At 45.3% G+C, this 24,167-nt stretch overlaps 1 protein-coding gene across 5 annotated transcripts in view; it reads right to left on the minus strand.

The window, feature by feature from the left end:
• KMT2E (lysine methyltransferase 2E (inactive)) overlaps window positions 1-24,167 on the minus strand; it is a 2,078,550-nt gene that overhangs the window by 1,952,792 nt on the left and 101,591 nt on the right. For all 5 annotated transcript variants that reach the window (XM_078680502.1, XM_078680521.1, XM_078680476.1 and 2 more), the window contains exon 2: window positions 15,297-15,453. The gene's annotated coding sequence lies outside the window, so the exon portion shown is untranslated. The remainder of the gene's footprint in view (window positions 1-15,296; window positions 15,454-24,167) is intronic.

Genomic DNA, 24,167 nt, shown 5'->3' on the forward strand with positions numbered 1-24,167 from the left:
TGTAAATCGATCAACACCATCCAATCTTCCTCCTGCAGTGCCAGAAGATCCTGAGCTAGGGTCAACATCTTGAATTTCTCCTGTTTGAGGTAAAAGTTCAAGGATCCTGAGGTCTAGGATTGGTCTCAATCGCCAGTCCTTTTTGGGGATCAGAAAATACCAGGAGTAGCATACCTGACGCCTTTCCTGCTCCGGTACAATCTCTATCACACCTTTCAGTAGTAAAGACAGAAACTCTTGTTGCAGAAGCAACAGATGGTCCTCCGAGCACCAAGTATGGCAAGGGGGGAAAAGAGGGGGAAAGTTCAGGAAAGGAAGGGTGTATCCATTTTTTACGCGATCCAAAACCTAGAGATCTGATGTAACAGATCTCCAATTTCGTAGAAAATGGGACATCCGACCTCCCACGGGACCAACATGCTCTAAGATGGGGGATTTAGAGCTGCTTCTCCGCGGTACCAGTTGGGGGAATTGGAGAGGAGGAGGGGAAGACTTGCTGGCGAGCCGAGCAGACGACCTCTTCCTTTCCCTCTGTACGATCTATACAGAGGATTTGCCTGTTATTACTTTTGTTGCTGATGCCGGGCCCGAAAGGAAGTAACCTTGCCAATCGCTCGAAATCTACAGTAACCAAAGCTTTTAGGCTAGGACTGCAGACCCAACGATATAGCTTTGGCCCTGCTATCCTTAATGCGCTGCAGCTCTGTAAGTTTTGGTACCAAAGTGGCAAGAGAATTCAAAAGTCAAGGCCAGCACATCTGGAGAAAAACCAAACCCCCTTAACCAGGCGTGCATCCTAGTTGCCACTGAGGAAGCCCTCACTCTAGAAACAGAGTCCGCTGTGTCAAGCCCGGATTGAATGACTTGATGAGATGCTTGAGAGTCCGACAGAACCTCCTCAAAATGGCCCTGAACATCCTCTGGAACCTTATGGATCAATTCCTTTGCTGAATCCATCAAAGAATGAATCTAGCGACCCAGTGGGCATGTTGTATTTGTGGATTTTAAGGCCATACTGGCTGAGGAAAACACCTTCTCAGCTGATTGTTCTATCCTCTTAGATTCCCTACCTCCAGGCGTAGATAGAAAAGAGGCAGTAGAATGCTTTGTACTACTAAGCTCTCAGGGGATGGACGTGCAGATAAGGAAGGCCGATCCCCAGGCGCTACTTTGTACCTTCTCGCCACTGATCCGGACATAGAAGGGGCAGTCATAGGCTTCTGCCAAACCTCTAAAATGGCTCCATCAAAGCCTCACTAAAGAGAGCAGAGGGTCCATCACAGAAGGAGAGTGAAGAACATCTGTCAGAATGTTTGACTTCATTTCCACAGTAGGCAAGTCCAGTAGATCAGCTGCCTTCCGTATGATTGAGTGGTAAGAAGAGATCTCCTGCGAAGGAAGGCCTCTCAGAGAAGAGAGTTCCCACTATGGAAACATATCTAAACCACTAGCCTCCCGCAGTCCCTCGAACACTTGCATGGTATCAATAATCTCCCCTTTTTCAGCTTCTTCCTGTTGCTCCTGGTATTCTTCTTCCTCCAGTAGCCTCTGTGCCTCCCTTCTAGATCTCAACTAATGATCGGTGTCGGCGGTGCCAGTCGCGGTGCCGGTGACTTCAGGGCCGGCGTCTATAGAGGCTCCATAGGGATAGCTGAAGTTGCAGGGCGAGGCCGAGATCGGAGCCAGACAGCGCCGGAGAATACTGCATCCGCCCCTCCAGGGACTGCACCGGAGTTGAGTACCTTGGCGTCGGGAGAAGCCAACTTCCCAGGGTCATCGGCATGAATGGCATAAAAGATGGCTGTGCAAAATGAGATGGCAAGCCTCCCAGTTTGAAAGACAGCGGTCCCATTGGGGACAACAGGCGCACCAGTAGGGTTAGCTGCCCTGGCAAACATGCCAAACATCGCATTCTAGAAATGCGAAGGATCTGTACCTGGGCTCGGAAAGGGTGGGTATAGATTTGGTACCGCCTGTTCAGAGACAGCTCGAGGAGGCTACAAGACTGGCTCTGGTTGCGGCGCCAGTGACACTGGAGGCGGAGTGCTTGGAAGCGAAGGTGTCGCTTTCCTTGGAGTCAGTGAACCTCTCGGAGTTGAAGAGTGTGCCGGAGTCACCTGAGGAGTAGTGGAGTGTGATACTTCATCCTTTCTGTAACGTCGAAGGACCAGGGGCCCCAACTTTGGAGACTTATCCTTGGACGAGTAACACCTGGACCCATGATGCCGCTTCTTCTTGTGCTTCCTCGATGACTCCGAGGTGTGCTGAGTCTGTGACTTACACGAACGGCAAAGAAGGACGAGATCAAAGTCTGTTTCTTCGCCCTGGCCATGAACAACTTTGTCTCCCTCTCTTTGAGGGCCTTCGGATTCATGCATCGGCACAACGAACACCCCTCAAAGTCATGGTCCGACGAAAGACACCAAAGACCATCATCATGGCGATCAGTGATTGGCAATGACCCCAGCATTCCCTACAAGGCCTGAACACTGAGCAACCACTGCACTGCTACAATTTCAGGAGAATGTGGAACAATGAAACTCTCAGCAATGGAGAGCCCTGGAAAAAACGTTACGCGTCATTGACGTGGAACATGGGAACCGACGTCAGCACAATGACATGGTCTTCTTATGGGTCCAATGTCGTCGTGAGTGGAGCCGTTCCAATGTGACGTGCTCTTTGACGTGTGAGAGCTATGGAGAAAGGTTTCTGTGGAATGCTGCGCAAGGGGTAATTTAAAAGGTGAGGAATACAGAAGCAGATGTATCCATCACAATTAATTATACTCAATGGGAACATTGCCCTAATTCATCTCAATAAATGAAGAACACATTTTCCCGGTTATAACTTTTCAGATTCGGTATCATGTTATTTGAAATTGTCTCCCAATGTTTCAAAAAAATACATGCTTACTCAGACCAGGTTAATTTATGCATCTTATTTTATAGACAAGTTAGCCCTGAAAGGATACGAATATCGGAAAGACCGCATCTATTTGAAATCAGTATGGAGTACAAAGTCCTGGCAAGTCCAAGGTATTGAATCTTTATTCCGTGCATTTTTGATACCTGCTCAAATTATTTTTCTCAATTACACGGTCAAACAGACTACTTGTCTGGGGTGGGCTAAAGAATTGAATACTCCCACTATTCCGTCCTTGGCCCTAATTGATAATTGCATTCTTACACCAATTATACTGCGGACCAACTAAACAGTATGATACACAATGGTCCATTTAATTCCACTTTGATATCTCCATCTGGACAGTGATTATGGCCTCTGAACACAAATGTTTGTCATTCTCTTTTCGTGAACACTACTTAAGGGTTTACATTAAGTAGACCTGTTCCACACAGCCCACATTTCAACACTGTCACCAATTATTCCATAGGTAAATTATGTCAACAACGGTTCGAACATTCCACAATGTCTGCCATGTCTATTGAAAGACGCAAACCTTCCTGATTTCCTTTTGGGCATAAAATCCCCTCGTTCAAAATTATTTGTTTATGCAGCATATAATGGATATTGGAAATTGTCACAAATGGAAGCTGCTGTGCGAATACGACAAATTGATCAGGGCAATTTAGACAAAGTGCTTGCTGTTGTCGACAACAGCATTAATACTTTATCATCTCATATTTATACTTTAGATAATATTGTGTCTTTGGTTATTGATATTGTATGAAGTGTCAAAATCAACTCACATCAGCTATGTGATTTGGTTGGACACTTCAAACACAAAAAAATGGGAGCGTACCTTGGCATTACCTGAATTGCAGCGCGTTGTTCTGGGAAACATCCTTTACATCGCAGTGATTACACCGCGATGCATTTAGAACGTTGGCATTACAACGCAAGTGTCACATCGAATTCCACTGGAGGGCGCTACAACCTAAGGAATAGTAAGATTTACTATTCCAACACCTTCCCTACTGTACGTAGACTGGTGTTGAAATAGTAAATCTTACTACTCCTAAGTCCAGCGCAAGTCGTTGTAACGACTTGCGTGGTAAAAACTGCGATGTTACATACCGCGATCATTTTGATCGCGTTGTAACATCACATATTCGTTGTTCTCACCATTCAATTTAACAAGCAAATAGCGATTAAAAGCTTTGAAAGACGCTAGTTATACCATGCTACATACAGAAAAACTTGAACAGCTTCCCTTCACTGTAGCAAAAACTCATTCTGCGGTTTGGTTAATACACAGGTTTATCTCTTTGCCCATCTCAATGTGTCAGTTTACTGCCTGCATTAAACATGCAGGTAGATATAAGCCCCTTGTGAGCAGTTACATACATGAGTTGTGGTCCTAGAAGTTTTTCTTTTGGGAGAAATGTGCAACTCCACTGCTGGACATTCCCTTGTCTGTCAACAAGTAAAAATCTACGGCGCCTGCAATGTTTCGGCACCTAATCTGGCTTGTTAACTGAATGGAACTCCAGTTCCCGCAATTATTCCCACCCCCACATTGCTTTCAAATGGCAGTTATCTGTCTTAATAATCATGACTTTTGCGGCCTGTGGGCGGAAACCCTGTAAGTGCTGTCGGTTTCTCAGTTAGTTACTTGTTGCAACAACGTCCTGTTTCCTCCTCCACATGGGAGTGTAGATAGTACATTGTGGCCTTCCATTCCAACTATGAAAATAGATTTCAATCAGCAAAGCATACTCAAAGCGCTATTGTTTCAACAAGAAGTGGCTCTCACTTCGGCATGTGAGACCATTGAACTGCAGGTGGCGAGAACGTCTAGTACATTTATTATGTCCTGAATTACACTGTAGAGATTAAGTATAGTAAATTCCTTCTTAAAGATGGCGCTCATGTTACGTCATCTTTCTGCGCTCCATCTTTTACCATTCTCTGGTGTGTGGACTAGAGCAAGGTATTTAAACCATGTGACCGTGTCACTCTGGTTCTTACTTCAAACCACACAGTGGGACCGAACGAGCTTTAGTGACACATTCATTGAGATAGATGTCACTTGCTGTATTTGTCATCTTGACTCTTAATCCATATTTATAGCTTCTATTTTGAGACATTGCTTGATTTTAATGTTTATCGAATATGTACCTTCTGCGATAAGTAGGAAGGTTACCACCCTTACAAGTTATCCTTTTTTTTTTTTAACCTTAAGGGCATAGATTTACACTCTTCCCACTATAAGTAGAAGATCAAATTCATCCATCCAAAATGCACCAATACTGCTAGACGTCACTTATTAGATTTATTACTTCTAACCACATTGTGGGATGCCAATTATTTCAAATCTTAATGCTTAATGCTGCAAGAAAAACTAGCAACAATCATTCAAGATCGTCCAGGGATAGTGGTTCTACAAGAAACCTGGGCAACCAAAAATATTGACCACTCTGACTATTTCGTATATGATACTCCAGCCGAACCGGTTGCCCATGGGCACGTAAAAGGAGGGATAGCAATTCTTCTATCCGAAGAGTACTATTGGGACCAGGAAATCATACCTACACACTCCAAAAATTCCCAATGTATAAAGATCAAAATAGGGTCAGATAGGACCAAAGGCTTGAATAAAATGCTCATTTTTAATGTCTACATTGCCCCGGGAGGAAAAATGGATGCACTAGTGCGAAACATTCTTGAGGACATTGAAAAGGTGGTTGAAGAACAGGATTTCCCGCTAATGTTCCTAACAGGCGACTTAAACGGGCAAATTTCTAACGACCTATTGGAAAAACGGAAGTCAGGAGAAAAAAAAATCAAGCCCTGGCAATACCCATACCACAATTTCCCTCAGGAAGCAAATCAAACAAGAGAGGGAAAATCATTCTATCAACGATTGCTACCCTGAACAGAGTACTACTAAACGGCAACATCGAAGGAGACATTCCGGCTTCCTTCAGAAAGGGCAGCCTTAATGCATCAATTCTTGACTACATGATTTGCAGTTCAGGCCTTTTCGAATTAGCCCATCAATTTAACAAAGTTCGAGAAAGGAAGCGATCATGCTATTCTACAATTAACAACTGGTCTAATATTGAAACGAACATCTCCAGTGCACATAATGGAAGTGCAAAGTACAGCTCTGGCAAACCCAGCTCAAGGTCGGGTAATGTGGAATTCCAGATCTTTTGGAAAAACCATTCAATTCATTGAAAATTCAAATCTATTAACAACTATCCACAATACAAATCCAATAATAAACTTTGAGGCAGTGGCCAAGAAAGTTGTCCAATTGTTTCAGGAAAGCGTAAAACGACGAACGACAAATACACAAAGTAATAAAAGATGGAACCCAGGGCAATGGAACTAAATAAACTAATCAGGGCACAATTTCTCCACTTTTCTGATACTAGAAAATTGGAAATCAACGAGCTAAACAACTGTCGCAGAAGACAAAAAGTAAAAGAAAAACAAAAGTTACAGGACAAAAAATGGATGGAGCTACAGATAGCAGCGACACAAAAGGACAAACGTGCCTATTGGACCATAATAGCGCAAGAAACGGGAACAAAAAAGGCTAAAAGCAAACCCTGTACCTCCTTCTGAATGGGAAGCATACATAACCAATCTATACAAAAAAAATCAAATCTCCAATCGCGACTCAGTAACGCAAACCAATAGAGGACAGGAAAAAAGCACATACATCGAGGCCCCATCACTACCTCAAATAGAATATTACATAAAGAAGGCAAGACCATCGGCTGCAATGGGTCCAGACCAAATTCCTATAATGGTTCTAAAAAACAATCCAAAGGAGTGGAGTAAGCTTCTAGCATGCCTCTTTAGCTACATAATCAGAACAGGGGAAATTCCTAAGTCCTGGAAGGGAAGTATTGTAATTCCAATCCACAAGAAAGGCTCCAGGCTGCTCCCCTGTAATTACCGGCAGATTGCTCTCCTGGACGCAACCTGGAAGATCTTTGCAGCCGCTGTCCTAGATAATCTAAAAGAATGGGCATTTGCACTGGCTCTATCCCGCTTAACCTCAGCCGGATTCAGATCCAAACACTCGGTCACAGATAATATTGCAGTACTTCAAACAATATTAGAAAAATATGTGATCAAAAAGTCGCAGGTAGTGTATGCAGTCTTTGTATACTTTACGACCGCCTTTGATAGGGTTGACCGCGACAAGCTTTGGAACAAACTGCAGAAAATGGGAATCCCACAAAATCTTCTCCATCTAATAAATACATTGTACTCTGGGACATGGTGCCAAGTTCAAATGGGGAGGGAGAAGGGTCTTACCTGCCCAATATCAACTCCAAACGATCTGCGTCATGGGTGCCTTTTAGCTCCCTTATTGTTTTCTCTATATTTGAGTGACCAACCGGAAAACCTTAACCAGGTCAATAACTTCCCATCTAAGATTGCAACTTTTAAAATCCACTATATGATGTACGCAGACGATGTAGTAATCCTAGACCTGGCCCCATTCGGCCTCCAAAGAAATCTGCTGGCACTCACCAAATACACCGAAGAAAATTATTTAATCCCAAATGTTACCAAAACAAAAATTCTACCATTTACAGGAAAGAAGAGCTACTACAAATACAATTGGTCAATATGGGGAAAACCATTGGAAATTGTAAAAGAATATATATATATATCTCGGGAGAACCTTTACTCAGTCTTTGCACAATCAGCCTCATTTGCAAAAAATGGGTTGAAATGCCGATGTCCATTTAGGGGCCCTCCAAAGACTTTATTCCTCCACCGGTCAAAGACACTTCTCTTCTCTGTTACAGGTTTATAGTTCTAAAATCCCTGCCGTTTTATCATATGCAATAGAACATATTCCAATAAATGAATTGAAACAAAATCGACATCAAAGAAGGGAAAATCCTGCAGAAATTAACCAGGATGCCGCAAGCTGTGCTGGTCCAAGCTCTTCGGCTAGAATTATCGCTAGTCAGCTCCTTCGCCAGAGGGATTACAAACATAATCATATGGGCGTATAACCTGGTTCACGCTGATCAAGGAACCCTAAGAGCATTGTTAAAAATTGAGACACTTGAACTAGATTCTCCGAAGTATGTGTTTGGTAAAAATCTAAGCACTGCTTTTAAATTAACAACTGTTACCTTGGACATGATAAAATCTTGGCCACCAGCCCAACTGAAACTTTACTTAAAGAACCTAACCCCAAGGCTAAGCATGAATCTAGACATTCAACATTGTTCCGATCTTTCAACGTATAAACAGTACGCGAACACAATTGTTTTAAAAAAAAATGCAACCATATATCCTTTTCAACTTAAATCACGGAGTAAGGCGGAGCATTATTCTACTACGGCTTGGGATACTACCCCTGAAATCACACACTTTTAGGTGGTTGTCAAAAGAAGGAGGGACTAACCTCTGTGACTTATGTAAAGGCGGGGTGCAAGATTTAGAACACGTTCTGTTACATATAAATTCTATCCAGAATCTGATTTCCCTCTGCCCAGCTCCACCTAATGAATTTGCGTGTATTAACATGTACAACTTTTTAAAATCATTTTAAAAATTATATTAGAGCGATAATTTTATCAGTAAAATTGTAATTTTTATTGTTAAAAATGTGTTGTTCTCGTAAGAGAACTGAATCAAATAAATTATTTCATTTCATTTCATAATGCTTATATTCGTACACTGTCGTTTTTAAAATAGAAGTTAATATAGGACTCTTCTATAAAAACACTTTTTCCTCTTGAGTTTTAAAAAATGTATCCTAATGATTTTTTATAAAAATATTTCTATATTATTAGGACTTTCCTGTCGGTTTTACAAATAAATTAAGGATGAACTACAGATGCAGAAGAATAGCATGCCTAATTAGGAATGTTTCTTAATAGAGGTATGTGAACAATGTGACTAATACAGTGTGCTTATAGCTCCAGCGACATAAGGACATCCCATTAATAACTTATAGAACCCCTGTTAGCTTTACTATGTAGAAATACATGTGTGCTAGCATAATTAACATACAATTGTATTACATCGAGTACAGCGCAATTGTTAACATGCAAATGAGATACTATAAATATCCTGGGGACTTGTTTCTTCTGTATTGGACTTTTGCAACTCTAACTACTGTAACCACGTGCCCTTTACCAAAGCACTTCTTCTCCCCTTGTTGGGGAGGGATCCAGCATTTATACCCTGGAATCTCAGAGACCCCTCTGAGAGAGTCCAGAGCGTACAGAGAACCACACACAGGGCAGGTGTGGGAATGACACCATTTCCTCTGGGATCACAGCACACCGGACATTGGACACTGTTTTTCCTCGTCTCCCCGTTGTGTTTCTTTCACCCTCCCCCAAACTCTTTCCCTCTTTCATTCTTTGTCTACCTCCCCTGGTATCCCCTCTCCCCTTACCTGCTTTTTCCCTTACGTACATGTGTTTAACGCATGTAATTACGCTCCAGAAACTTGTAACAATGCTCTGAAACTGTGTAACTTGTAACTATGTAACTTGTAACTATGCTCTGAAACAATGCTCGTCCTCATGTAAAGCACTCTGATATCTCCGGATCTAGCCAGCGCTATATAAAACTTTTCAAATATAATAATATACTCGCACTCAACAGAATTAAATTAAGGATAGCATGTAAACTAAGATCCTCTTAGGGATTGTTCCTAAAAAGTTGTGCGTTTAATTTGAAATTGTGTTCTTTGGATAATTGTCTGATTTGTATATATATTGTAAATAGGTGTTCTATTTATGTATATTTTTGTAGCCCTGAAGAAGAATGTGAGGAGGAAACGGGTCGGATACGCTTTTAAGTTGATTATCACACTGAGAAAATCAATTAAGAATTTTCAACAAAATACTTCTAAAGGATATTGTGTATTGCAAAGAATATGTATTGTATGTGCTGATTGTTTACGATAATTTTTGCTGAGCTCCTATTCAAATACAAGTGACATGCTTTGTCTAAATTCAGGGTGCTGAACCGCTCTAGATCTATGTATGTTAAAACCATACGTGTGGCAAGGGTGAGCACAGTTACCACACATAGCCTTTGCCATGCATGCCTTTACAACGTAATTCATTGGAAAGGTATGAATGGTAAAGGTATATGTGTGGTAAGGGTGGTGAAGGCAATCAGAATCGTTAGAGGCAAGAGAGAGACTCTTCTGCTTCCTCTTTAGGATGTATGCTGCGCATCAGAAGAGCTGGAGGGAGGTGACATTGTGGAGAGGTAAAGGGGATTGTGCCTGGGGGGGGGAACGGAGTTATGATTTTATGCTAGTGTTTGTGAACTGTAATTTTCTTTTTAGAGGGGATATTGGCGCAGGGGTCTGCTTTTAGGGTTCAGGGCATGGAGGGGTCGTTTTTAGAAGGGTTGATGGTGAGGTGGGTCACGCAGGGGTCTGCTTTTAGGGCTCAGGGTTTTTTTTTTTTTTAAAAAGGGTTAAAGGAGGGGAGGCGCAAGAAACAGGTTTTAGAACTAGGGCAGTGGTAGGGAAAACGAATATGCCTTTAACAGTCATGCTTTTACAACAACATCAGTTGTAAAGAAATGCGTGGTGTAGGCATATTCGTGGTAAAGGTTATTCATGGTAATAGGATTCGCCTTGTAACACATGCGTTGAAACAATGAAATGTAACGTCATAAAACCATCCATGAGAAGACCAATCTTAGAAGTTCCACTAGAAATTAAACTTGCTGTCTTATCTATCCCATAAAAGTAACTGAGAAGCTGCAGGTTTCTAACCTACTCAGCTTGTCCGCTGACAGACCCGGGTAGATAGTGGTCTACCTGAATGTTCTACCTCCAGAGAAATAGATACTCCTGGCACAAGGTTGAGAACCTCACTCTGCCCTGCTTCTTGCTGTACCACATAGCAATTGTGATATCCATGAGAACCGTTCACCAGCCTCCTCCCTTGACCGGTGTCAGGAATGCTTTCAGAGCCAGATGGATCGCCTGAAGCTCCAGAAGATTAATGTGCAACTGGGTTTCTGATGGAGACCAGAGCCATCTGAACTTCACTCCCTCCAGGTGAACCCCTGCCAACCCAGTAGTGACACAAAGGTCACAACCATTAAGTCCGAGTTTAAAAGGGAAGGTGGCTGCCGGCAGGTCAGGCTGGCACTTGTCTGCCACCACAGTAGATCCTGAACTGTCTACTGCGTTTTCTAGTTGAGTGGGAGGGAGCTCTAATGCTGGGCCCACTGAAATGTGAGGTTCCACTACTGAACACACATATGCTATCTGGCATGAGGAGGAAGCTTAAGAGTAAGAATCCAAGAAGCTTCATGGCCATCCTTACCAAGACCCAGAATAAAGCCAGAAACATCGGAATCATATTCTGAACTTCTCTGACTCACTAAGGCATTAAAAAGCCTTTTTGTTTGGGGGGGGGGGGGATATTTTTATTGATTTTCACATAGACACAGTGTACACAGAAGTATGAACATATATAGCATTACTAGGGCACTGCGCCAGTAAGTTGCATAGCTTATTATACAAGGTTGCTCATTATTGTGCTGGTTATCGTTGTAAACATAGCCCTGGTATGGCTCTGGCGGCGCTATGCTTGTTCCTACACATATAACATAAAACATGTAACATATAGGTGTTGGTAGTTTGTTGGTGATCGGTGTACGACATCCTGCCTTGTACTTTCTCTGCTTTACACGTTATCTAAGGTGGTTTGAAAAGGTCTAGTGCTTTGTCTAGGGATGCCCACATCTGTCTGGTTGGTTTCCTCCATGGAGTATTTCTCAGAGCCGTTATGTCTGCCCCTCTCAGGAATGTCACCCAGTTTATCCAACCCTTAAAAGTCGCTTTGGCGGTGTTCTTCCATTTGGACAGTATAACCTTTATGGCGCTAGTTAGGAGAAAGTCTAGCAGGTTACTGTCTTGCTGTGTGTTGATCCCGGTGTTAAAGAGGGCTGTTGTCAGAGTATGGAACTTTCTCTTAAGGTTGCAGCCTAGTGTTTGGTTGATAAAAACGAAGACTCTATCCCAGAATTTTTTGACCTTGCTACACTGGAATATTAGATGGCCCAGGTCCCCTGTTGCCTTGTTGCAGTTCCAACATTGGCTGTTTTCTCTGAGGTTAAGTTTTGCCAGCTTTGTTGGAGTTCAGTGTGCCTAGTGCAGTAGCCAGAATTTGCTTTGTGCGAGTACTGGTGAAATTATATTATGCGAGGGGGAGGTCCAGAAGTATATTAGTTCTTGTTCTGTGAGGGTTCTGACTTTTAATGCCACATGTATAGGACAGCCACAATGAAGGAAATCCTCTCCATGGGACTCATGTGGGACTTTGGCTAGTTAAAGGAAAACCCCAAGGATGGCAGAAGTTCGCCTGTCGTCCGGAGGTTGTCCACTACTGAATGCAGCAAGCCAGTCTTCAGCAGGTAGTTGTTGAAGCAGAGGAATGCATGTATCCCCTACCTCTGAAGAAGGGCAGAAATCACAATGATCAATTCTGTGAACACCCAAGAGGCCACGGTAAGATGGAAGGGAAGCATGGAAAACAGACTATGAATCTCAGAAAATGCCTATGGGACTGCACGACGGATATGTGAAAATACATGTTCTGAAAGTCCAGGAACACCATGCAGTCTTGTGGGTCCAGAGCACAACGAATGTGAGACAGACTGAGTATTCTGAATCTTTCTTTCATCAGAAAGGCATTCGGTGGGCTGAAGTCCAGTACAGGCGTGAGACATCTGTCCATCGATACGAAGAAGTAGCACAAACAGTACTCTTGCACGCTCACCGAATCCAGCACCTGCTCTATGGCATCCTTGGCCAGAAGGAAAGTTGTTGACTAGTAGCAAAACTGAGAAATGGTATGCTACGGGTTGCTCTGATGGTGAGTAAAAAGAGGACAGGGAGGAAACAAAAAGCAGGGCACAGCTCATTTAATTACCTGTAATACCCATCTGTCTGAAATTCTGGAAATATTTTATCTTTCCTCCCTGTCAGTTTGACAGCTGCTGCAGCAGGGGAGAAAGTTAGAGGTAATCTGCCCATCCTGGTGGGAACTGAGTTGTCCACTGACCTAAAGAGAAGGGGCCTGCTATTGTTACACAGATTGAGAGGAGCGATGATGTCTTTAAGTCAGCCCTCTGTAAAAGCATCTCTAGTTTCTGTTTTGTTGGAGGAACTGCTTGGCTGGAGCCAAGAGCCTCAAGGGTAGGTCCTTCCATTGTTTGAGTCCTGGATCAGCCTTATTACCAAACAATCTGGAGACATCAAAGGGCATATCCATCAAATACACCGGGCCAGCAAATGTAAAGTTGGCTGATCTGAAACAGGCTTGCCTTCTAAGCATTACACAGGTGTCAAGAGCTCTGCCTACTGAGTATGTAGTGTCCATGCCACTAGGCAATCCCTGCTTAGCAGCATCCTGGCTGTTATTTATCGTTTGAGCCAGTGAAGACCTCAGGTTTTCCAGGAAGGCCGGCAAGATCTCGCTGGCCATCTCCCATAAAGCATGGGTGTACCTTCTCAAACATCACATTAAGTTCAAGAAACTTTAGGTTAAGCTATCCAAAGAAAACATTCTCTTTTTGAATGCAAAAACAACAGTTGATGGACAGAATGCAGAACAATGTCAAACATTCACCCCAGTACAGAGATCTGGGCCTAAATCCATCGTTTTTTTGCACTCCACACCACCCCAGTTCAGACATGGCCATGTGCAAATCAGCCTTGACCCTGTGCCTCATGGGAACAGTCCAGCCCGAACTGCGAAGCCATGTCTTCCCTGGACCGGAATCAAGCATCCTAGGACCGGTTTCTGGCTATCAGCCGTCATCAGCCAGGATAGCTTGACTCCAGTGGCGTAGTGAGCACGGGACCCACGTCTGGGCATACCCTTCCCACATAGGCTGAATAGCAAAACACACAAGATGATGGATGGAATGTTGCACAATGGCAAAACATTCACCCCCAGTCACAGATCTGGGTTTAATCCATCGTTATTTTGCTGACCAAGCCACCCCAGTTCAGACATGGCCATATGCAAATCAGTCTTGACCCTGTGCCTCATGGATACAGTCCAGCCAGAACTGCCAAGCCATGTCTTCCCTGGACCGGAATCAAGCATCCTAGGACCGGTTTCTGTCTATCAGCCGTCTTCAGCCAGGATAGCTTGACTCCAGTGACGTAGTGAGCACAGGACCCACGTCTGGGCATACCCTTCCCACATAGGTTGAATAGCAAAACACACAAGATGATGGACGGAATTCCGGTCCAGGGAAGACATGGCTTGGCAGTTCGGGCTGGACTGTTCCCATGAGGCACAGGGTCAAGACTGATTTGCATATGGCCACAACATCGACCTGGAGCATCGAAATGATGGTTCGGATGGGACAACAGCATCGGGGTCTGATCCTGGGCTGGCGTTGGTCCCATCGACACAAAAGGAAATGGTGTGGACCATAGAGCCTAGAAGGAAATCTGAACTAGCATTGGTATAGATCTGGAAATGAGCCCTACTGAGTCAATCTCACTGAGTCAATGCCAACTGGAGCGCCTCACAGCTTTGTGAAGCCAAAGGTGTGTTAAAGGCAGCCAGAAGCATCAGACAGAACTATAGCATAGTCTCCTTGAAGGCTATCTGCTACATAGTAGTCAACAACCCAGGGAATTTTGGGTGAGATCAGTTGAAAAACAAAATCAGAATCTGAAAATATTTTTGAGGTGGGATCTTTTGATGGATATCCTTCAGCGTTCTCACCCGATTTCAAGTGGCGTGATGGATTTGAGCTCTGCACAGCTTTCTTAGGTTTTTGACTTTGACTTATCAGAATACCTAAAGTAAGAATGAGACTTCACACGGGACACGTGAAAGAGACTAAAGGCGACCCCCGCGGCTTGGAGAGGGGCTTATGTTCTGATCACAGCATCTTCTTGTGCACTTATATACAGCTCTGCACAGTCGGGTGGCACAGAGTTACTGGAGAACCAGGTGGTGTCACCAACTAGCAGGCCAGAATATTGCTCACAAATCTTCCTATCCAGTCTGGCACCTGAGGAAATTCTAAACCTGAGGAGTCTGTGGTTCAAATATGCATGTGAAAGTCTTATTTCAACAAGTAAAGCAAACTGCAGGGTCAGCGCAATACCTCCGGTGATGAATTACTGTTTGTAGGTCACTGAATAATAAAGGGAATGTGTAGGAGGCGGAAAATATGGTCCTTCCATTTCATGGGTCTTTTACTAAGCCACCAACCACCCCACCCAAAAGCGAGTGAGCTCCCAATGGGCTTCACTCTGTAACAGAACAATTAAGCAAAATAAATTGCATAAACTGTGGCAAAAGGAACTATCTGTTGATTGATAAGAAATGGCTTACCAGGTGGAGACCAGAATAACTGAACTGGAATTTGTTCTTGACCCGGAAGGGAGGGAGGATCTCGCAAACAAACTTTCCGCTGATGAACCTGAAGACGGTATGAAGATAATGCACCTGAAGAAACCACTGACCGGGGTGCAGAAAGGAGGCACAGAAGCTAAAAGAAGGAGAAGCAATTACTTTTCTGAACATTACAGTCTTGAAACGCACATTCCAAAAAATGCATAAATAATAGAAGACAAGTTTGCAGAATCTGACGAGAAAAATGTCCAGCTTGGGCAAGGAAAAGATCAACAGATCTTATTTTAGACATTAGAAATTAATCACATGAAGCAGTATTGGAGAAAGGCATGACCTAGAGATTCAAACCTAGTTGTAGGCAATGTTACAAGCATCAAGCAAAGCATATCACAGATTCTATACAGATTTAGGTATAAAGTTTTCAAGGTGATAACGTGCCTCAACTATTTTTTCATCAAAAGGCTCCATAACTTACCCACAGCTCAGTTATCCATCTTACTTACATAGGTGAAGCTCTCAACCATTAAAAAAAAAGAGTGAGAGACCAAGGGACAAATTTGGGTGGGGGCATGGTGGTGGGGGGGCGACTTTAACCTGGTGTAAATGGATCACAATGCTGCATCCTTCCAGGGAATGGGAGTGATGTCCACAGCTCTCAAACACGACCTTACAGATCTGGGTTTGGTAAATGCATGGAGATACAGTAACTGTGATAGCCAGGACTACTACTTCTACTTGCACGTTCACTCATACTCAAGCATTGATTATATATTTTTCTCACCACCCATGCAATGCTGCAGGAATTGGGCTCTGACTGCCTCTGGGATATCTCCATTGTGGGCCACACTCATCTAGAAATAACCTTAGCTAAAATGGGAACTTCACCTCCCAGTCACTCTCAGCGGTATTTTCCACCACACCTTCTCAGGGATCCAGTCATTCTTGCCGAGATTCAAAAGGAGATCATGTGTACTTCAAAACTAGCATCCAACCCTGGAACGCCTTGATCACGTTGCCCGCTCTTGACGAAATAAGATACAACTAGCTGCACTCGGGGGTAAACGAAGGGCAAACAAGGCATAGCGCTTGTTGCTGGCTTTAACGTAGAAATATTATGATAGGAGGGACAAGGTGGGATCTCAGCTTGTGCGCAAACTTTGCCAACAAACTGCACCAGCCCATATTTCTAAAATCAAGCTAGACAACGGGACATTGGCCACCAGTGAAAGGGTAAAACAGCAGGCGTTCTACGATTTCCATCAAACCTTTTATGAAAGGGCCAACAAGCCCTAAAATAGCATAGCCACCTACCTTAATGCCTGCCCTTGGGAACATCTAGATCCTCTCCATGTGGAGCTCTTAGACCCCCCTATCACGCTGGTTGCACTATAAAGGGCCCTTAGGGAATTGCCAGTGGACAAAACTCATGGTTCCCCAACTTCAGGACCATCTGGTGGCGCTATTTAACAGATTCATGGCAGATATCACCCTAACACCTACCAAAGCCACAGTGGAGATAGTCCTTATTCCCAGACTGGGTAAGGACCCCACCCTGAAATTGAAATTAAAATATTTATAAAGCGCACTACTACCACGCGGTTTCTTGGCGCTGGGGATGCAACCATCGGGCAGTGGGAGGAACGGACTACTAGTGGGGAAAGGCTCGGGCGAAAAGAAATGTTTTCAACGCTTTGCGGAACTCAAGATAGTGAGAAGAAGCTCTTAGAGGGATAGGGAGGGTATTCCAGAAGGCGGGCGCTAATGTGGAAAATTTCACGCCACCTGACGACTTCTTCCTAAATCGGGGGAAGACCAGTAGGAATTGCGAGGAAGATCGCAGGTCTCTACTAGGAAGGTAAACCTGGACTTCGGAAGAGATGAAGCCAGGGGCTGTCCCAGCCCTAGCCTGAAAAGTAATGCAACCCATTTTGAACAGGGCACGGTTCCTGAATGGGCAACCAATGCAGTGCTTTGAGCAATGGAGTAACATGATGCGACTTGGACAGATTGCAAACAAGGCGAGCGGCTTGGTTCTGGACAAGTTGGAGTCTCTGAAGATTGTATGCAGGGACGCCAGTGTACAGAACATTGCTGTAATCTAAACAGGAGATAACCATCGCAGACAGGATAAGTTTGCGTGCAAGAAAGGAAAAAAAGCGTGACACCTTACGAATAGTGCGGAGAGTGAGAAAACATGAGGAGACAACTGAACTAATCTGAGAGTGCAGAGTGAGGAGGGCATTTAGTTTTATCCCTAGGGGTTTAACCAAAAAGGAGGGAATAGGAGGAGAACCCAGGGAAGAAGGCCCAAAAAAGAGAATTCCAGGGACTGGAGGAACCACCTGTCAAGACCAACTCGGTCTTGTCAGGGTTGAGTTTCAGATGGTTATGGTTCATCCAGTCCCTGATGAAGAGCATAACAGAGTGAACATTATAGATAGAATCTGGAGAGGATGATAGATTAAAAATAAGCTGGAGGTCATCGGCATAGTTGTAAATCGTGACCTCCATCTGCTGAAGAGCCAAAATAAGAGGTGAAATGTACAAATTAAACAACAAAGGGGACAGAGAGGATCCTTGCGGAACTCCACACTGGACCTTAGTGAAGGGTGCAGAAAAGTTAGCCAGGTGGACGGCCTGAGTACGGTCCCTCAGGTAAGAGGCCAACCAAACCAGAGCGGTTCCCCCGATACCGGCCGCCCCGACACGGGAAAGAAGAATGGAATGATCCACCGTGTCGAAGGCAGCGGATAAATCAAGAAGAACCAGTGCCTGGGGTTGGTTGGTATCCATGCCTTCTCTGAGGTTGTCCATAACCGAGAGGACTACCGACTCCGTGGAGTGCGCCGGGCGAAAGCCGGCCTGGCGAGAGGCCAGACAGTCGTTCTCCTCCACAAAGGCGCTAAGTATACTGGTGACATGCCGTTCCAGCAGTTTTCCTAGGAAAGGGAGCAGAGAAATGGGGCGATAGTTGGCTAGTGAGGATGGGTCTGCACCTGGCTTTTTTAGAATGGGAATAATAGTCGCAGCTTTGTGGAATTGAGGGACAATGCCTTGGGCAAGGGAATTATTAAGGAAAGTAAGAGGGGGAGAGGGGCAGGCCAGATAGATTTGTTTTAGAATATGTGCAGGGCAGATGTCGGAAGGCGAACCTGACTTGACCGTAGATAAAAGGGACAAGAGAGTTTCTTTACTCAGCGGGGGGAGGTGGTCGAGAAACGACCGGGGAGGTAAGGGTTGTGGATCCGTGAAAGAGGGAGAGGGAGGAGAAATATTGGACTTGATGAATATAATTTTCTCCAGAAAATAATTATTAAGTGAATCACATAGGGCCTGGGAGGGAGAGGGTTTGAGGGTGACTCTGTCTGAATAGGCCAAATCCTGCACTATAGAGAAGATTTCTCTAGGTTGATTTTCAGCAAGCAGGATTTTAGAGGAGAAGTACTCAGTCTTGGCAGAGAGAATAGACTTCTTATATTGGTACAGGAGTGTGGTATATTGACTTTTAAGAATAGGGCAGCAGATGCGCCTCCAAGCTCGCTCAGCTTGCCGAAGGGCAAGCTTTTTCTCCTTAAGTTCGGCGTTAAACCACCTGTTGGCGTCATGGTCACGCCTGGCAGTAACTCGCCTGAGTGGGGCCACCTGATCACAGCCTCTGGCTAGCCATTTATTTAACAAATCCACTTGGGAATGAGCGGGGAGGTCTTGGAGGTTAGGGCTGGAGGCGGAAAGGGAGGAACAGAGGGATTTCATATCAACATGGTTCCAATTTCGGGTCCAGGTGTTCCTGGGGAGAGGAGGCCTCTCTGCCAAACTGGGTTGCAGGGAAAAGGAGATCAAGAAGTGGTCGGACCAAGCACATGGGGAGACCACAGGTGAGTAAACGGGGCAATTAAGCGACCAAACCTGGTCCAAGATATGGCCATGAGTGTGGGTAGGGGTATGAATATGGGACAAAAAATTAAAAGAACGGAGAGAATCTGAGAACTCTTTAGATAAGCTGTCCTCAGCAGGGTCAGAGGGCCAAAAATTAAAATCACCAAGTACCAGGATAGAAGAGTTGTTCACTGCCAGAGTAGCTAGCAGGTCCTGGAAAGCAGGAAGAAACTGCGGGAGTGATTGTGGGGGACGATACATAAGCAGACAGGTGAGGGGTGTGGAAAAGGAGGCAGAGCAAACGACTAAATAGTCGACCGCTGTGATGGAAGGGGCCGCTGAAAATGAAGGCCAGTGCGGACAATGAGAGCAACTCCGCCGCCAGTCTTACAGACCGGTCAATCTGCACGGATGGCGTAGTAAGAGGAAGGGAGGGTGGCTAGGAGGGAGGGGAGAGAGTCCGAACAGAACCAAGTCTCGGTGAGAAACAGGAGGTCGGGTTTGAGTGTGTCAAGCAGAACAAAAAGTTTGTGGTAATGCTTGACCGCAGATCTTGTATTCAACAAGAATACGGAGATTGTCGGGGTCGTAGAAAGTGAAGGGGGTGGCTCTAGAGGGGCCGAAGAGGAAGGGACTGGGGCCAAAATAAGGGGAGTCGGAGAAGTCGGCATAAGGCCGAGTTTAGAAATTTTGGCAGTGATGGAATCTGCCAGGGACCACGGACCCTGCAAGGCACGAAGCTGGGCTGATGAAAAGGTTAAAAATTGGGCAGAGTAAGATGCCCCTAGCCCCGGCCGGGCGCAGACGGGCTTGCCTTGGGCGCGCCCTCGGGCGCCGCCGGCGCGCCCGCTGCCCGCGTCCGCTGTGCGTGCGCATGGGGCGTCCCTTTTGTAGGGATGTGAGCGCGATGGCTGCTGCGCTCACCCTCGACCCACCACAGCCCCACCAAAGATGGCGCCCGCTACCCCGTTAGCCCTCCGGAACAAGCGGCACTCAGCCGTGCCGGACCGGGGCTAGGGGAGCGGGAAAGGCAGGGAGCAGCAGCGGCAAAGGTGAGGAAAAGAACACAATAATGGTTAAAAATAGAACAGCTAAAAATGAGGCAAGACCCTGCACGGTCAGCGTCCGCAGACCCACTGCCACCGGGTGTAAGCGTCCGCTGCGCATGCGCATGGGGCGTCCCTTTTGTAGGGATGTGAGCGCGATGGCTGCTGCGCTCACCCTCGACCCACCACTGCCCCACCAAAGATGGCGCCCGCTACCCCGTCAGCCCTCCGGAACAAGCGGCACTCAGCCGTGCCGGACCGGGGCTTGGGGAGCGGGAAAGGCAGGGAGCAGCAGCGGCAAAGGTGAGGAAAAGAACACAATAATGGTTAAAAATAGAACAGCTAAAAATGAGGCAAGCCCCCGCACGGTCAGCGTCCGCAGACCCACTGCCACCGGGTGTAAGCGTCCCTGTGTATATCTCAACACCCATTCGCCCTGCTGAAGACAGATGCTAAGATCTATACAGAGATTTTGTCAAACAGACTGGAGCCTTTCCTCCCTGGGCTAATTGAGCCAGACCAAGTGGGCTTCATCCGTCAAATCCAGGGAGCAGGCAATATTCGCTGCCTTGCATCACCTAGTAGAAAAACCCAATCGCAACAACATCTCAGCTTGCCTTCTCTCACTCAATGCAGAGAAGGTATTTGATCAGATCCAAGTGCCCTTCCTTCTGGAGATCCTCTGAAAGGTTGGGCTGGGCCAGGGCCTGGGCCTGATTTCCCAGTTAATGGCAGCTTATGTCGCACCCACAGCTACCAACTGCATCAATGGACAACCGTCCCAGCCAACTCACCTGGTGAGGGGCACCAGACAGGGCTGTCCACTCTCGCCCTTACTTTTCACCCAAGCTGTGGAGCTCCTCGCAATTCGCATGTGGCAAGCGGAGGACATTGAGGGCATTCCCTTTGGGGGCGCAAGAACAAGATTACTCTTTTTGCGGACGATATACTGCTAGCCCTCACCCAACCTGCGCCATCACTCCCCCCCTTGGTGAAGGCCCTGTATGCCTTTAAAACAGTCTTTGCCTTTAAAATAATCAGGGCCAAACCACAGACCCTGAATTTAACAATTCCCCAGCCCCATATCCCTGGCCTGCAGTCCCTTACCCCTTTCCAATGGGCACCCAAATTTATAAAATATCTAGGGCTAAACTTGAACTCGGATTTAGCATCCTGGACACACGGCACCTGGCAGGATTATTGGCGCTCGTCTTGGACGGCCTCTGCCGATGGAATCTGCAACTGGTATTCTGGCTAGGGAGCCTCAAAGCTGTTAAAATGTCCATCTTGCCGAAGTTACTCTACTTCTTACAGACACTGCCCACCCCCAACATCTATACTTCTGCTCCCCAGAAATCAGGAGGGACTTACGTGTCCTAACCTTCTCGAGTATTACTGGGCGGACCATCTACGGTATACCTCAGAGTGAGTCATCCATGAGAGTGAAAAGCACTGATTCTACATGGAGCAGGCAGTATCTTGCAGACCCCTCTGGGATTTGGCGTGACTTCCCAAACAAGCTAGACCACGAAGCGCCTAAATAACTGTTCACACTAGAATGGTCCTTGAAATCTGGGACAAACTTAGTCTTAAGAAGCCTTACTACCTTCCCCTCTCGAACATCCTACTTGCACGTAACCCGGAGTTTACTTCGGCCCTCCAGGCTCACTCCATTCTGGAATGGAGGGAGTGGGACTGTTGCACTCTCCACAACTTGTTTGTGTATGACAATATCCAGTCATTTCCCCAGTGCAAACAAGAATTTCAGGTTCCCAATTCAGCTAGATTACAGTACTTTCAATGAAGGCACAGGGCACTCCATCGTACCAATGCACTGGGAGCTAGTTCGATTCCTTACTGGGACAGAGAGCTTAATCTCAAGCACTTACCAGGTACTCCAACACTCAACCCCTGCTAGAACACACCCCTATCAATCCCAGAAGCATTCTGACACTACCATAGGAATCACCCAGAAACAATGGGAGCAGCTGTGGCAAGACATCCCCAAGCTTTTCAGAAGCATCCCCCAACGAAAGATGGCATATAAACTATGTTAAGGTGGTATTACACCCCATCCCGCCTACGCACTATTTACCCACTGCCTCTCCGCTCTGCTGGAGATGCGACTTGGCCCTAGATGACTTCCTCCTTATCTCGTGGTCCCGCCCCCTTGTAATAACATACTTGAAAGAAGTTTCTGAGCCACATCAATGGGTTGGAGGCTACCCGCTACTTAACGTATACAACACGGTAATATTAGGCATTCGCCCCCTGGACTTAAAAGCAATGTCACATGCTGACTGGCGGCTAAAAGCCCAGATGCTTAGCGCAGCAAAGCAACTTATCACACTCCACTGGAAGAAAGCCTCTGCCCAGTCACTTACTCAGTGATTTACACGCCTTTGGCACGCCCTGATCATTGAGCTACAATAGGGTGTCCCACACTGACAAAAAATGTATGCACACATGGTAACCATTGGTAACCTACTCCACCCGGTTGCAACATTCCTGCTTTACACCACCCAGACTCAAAGCTCTCAGCCTGTTCGACTAAAACATCTCCCCAACAGGATATCGGCTTAAGCATGGAGAGGCCAGCCTTCTCTACCTGACCCCCTAATCTCCCTTAGCACATATACCCAGCGACCCGATGCCCTGAAATGCTCTGGTATACAGGTCTCCCCATACAGTCACTGCCATATGTAAGCCCAACTGCAAACTCTACTATGTTAATGGTTGATGTGCTTTTCCTTAATTTCCTACTGTGTTTTGACATATCCTTCTCTGCTGAGGGGCTGTTTATGTGATATGTGTACTACCATGCTGATCCAACATCAATATAACCCTGAAGATGGTTCTTCTCATGTTGTGTAATCCTATATATGTTGTACTGCTCTGAAGATTACCTTTCTCAGACACTTCCTCTGAACAGAGATGATGGTCATATTTGTCGGCTTGCTACTGCCCTGTTATTTGTGTTTTGTCTTAAAAAAATAAACAGATTTCTAGTACAAAAAAAGTAAGATTTGTAAAATGATTTTCTGGGATTGACTTGGAGATCCACAAGTTTAAACAGCAAGCCCCTGTGGGGCAAAGCTATGATTATAAAGAAAACTTAAAAGTAGCTCAAACTTAGCTATATAGTTCTTGCTTTCTGGCAATACGTTATGGCAGCCCTAGGGTGAAGCTGTTTTGATGCCTTGTTAATCTTAAGCTTTTTCCTGCTCAGGCTGACAGAGTACACGTCAGACCAATGCCATTTTTCCTCCTTAAATAAGCTACCATGACTTTTGTAAACCCCCTCTGAACTGAAGAAAGGCCAAATTGAAGTGAAAATCCCCTGTGGTAAACCTTAGAAACTTTCTTCATACCTGAAGAAAAGGGATGTGGAAATGGGTTTCCTGTAGTTCCAGAGATACTATTTAATCAGTCTCTTGCAAATAATTTGAACTTGCCATAAGTTTAACTTCTCTACCTTCATCTTCCTTATGATCAGTTTAAAAAGCAATAATCCAAACTAGGACTCAAGCTCTCTCCTTTCTTTGAACTTAAAAAGTAGAGAGATGTAAAGAACCCTTTTTCTTGCACCAGTGTTGTCACAAAAAGAACTTTTCAGAAGCTTGCTAAATTGCCCTCTGTGAAATATCTGCATTGGAGAAGACTCAGTCCCTGATGGAAGGCTTCCTATGATCCATTTTGTATTGGTTGAGGGTTCCCAGAAACTGACTTAATGATCCGCTTATTGTCATCTCCTGCTTGGGTTTTCCTTCTAGTTGTTTTGGCTCGAGACTTCCCAAACGGCAACAATGCTTCTGCACAAGTATTGCGTGGTGCGCTTCAACTGTAGATTTTCATGAAGAAGCAGAGCCTGTCAACGCGCCTTCACAGAGATAGTTTAATCTGCGCCGCTTGATAATTTCTGAACTTT

The sequence above is a fragment of the Lissotriton helveticus genome, chromosome 1_1 (genome assembly GCF_964261635.1).
Source record: "Lissotriton helveticus chromosome 1_1, aLisHel1.1, whole genome shotgun sequence".
NCBI classification, from domain to species: domain Eukaryota; kingdom Metazoa; phylum Chordata; class Amphibia; order Caudata; family Salamandridae; genus Lissotriton; species Lissotriton helveticus.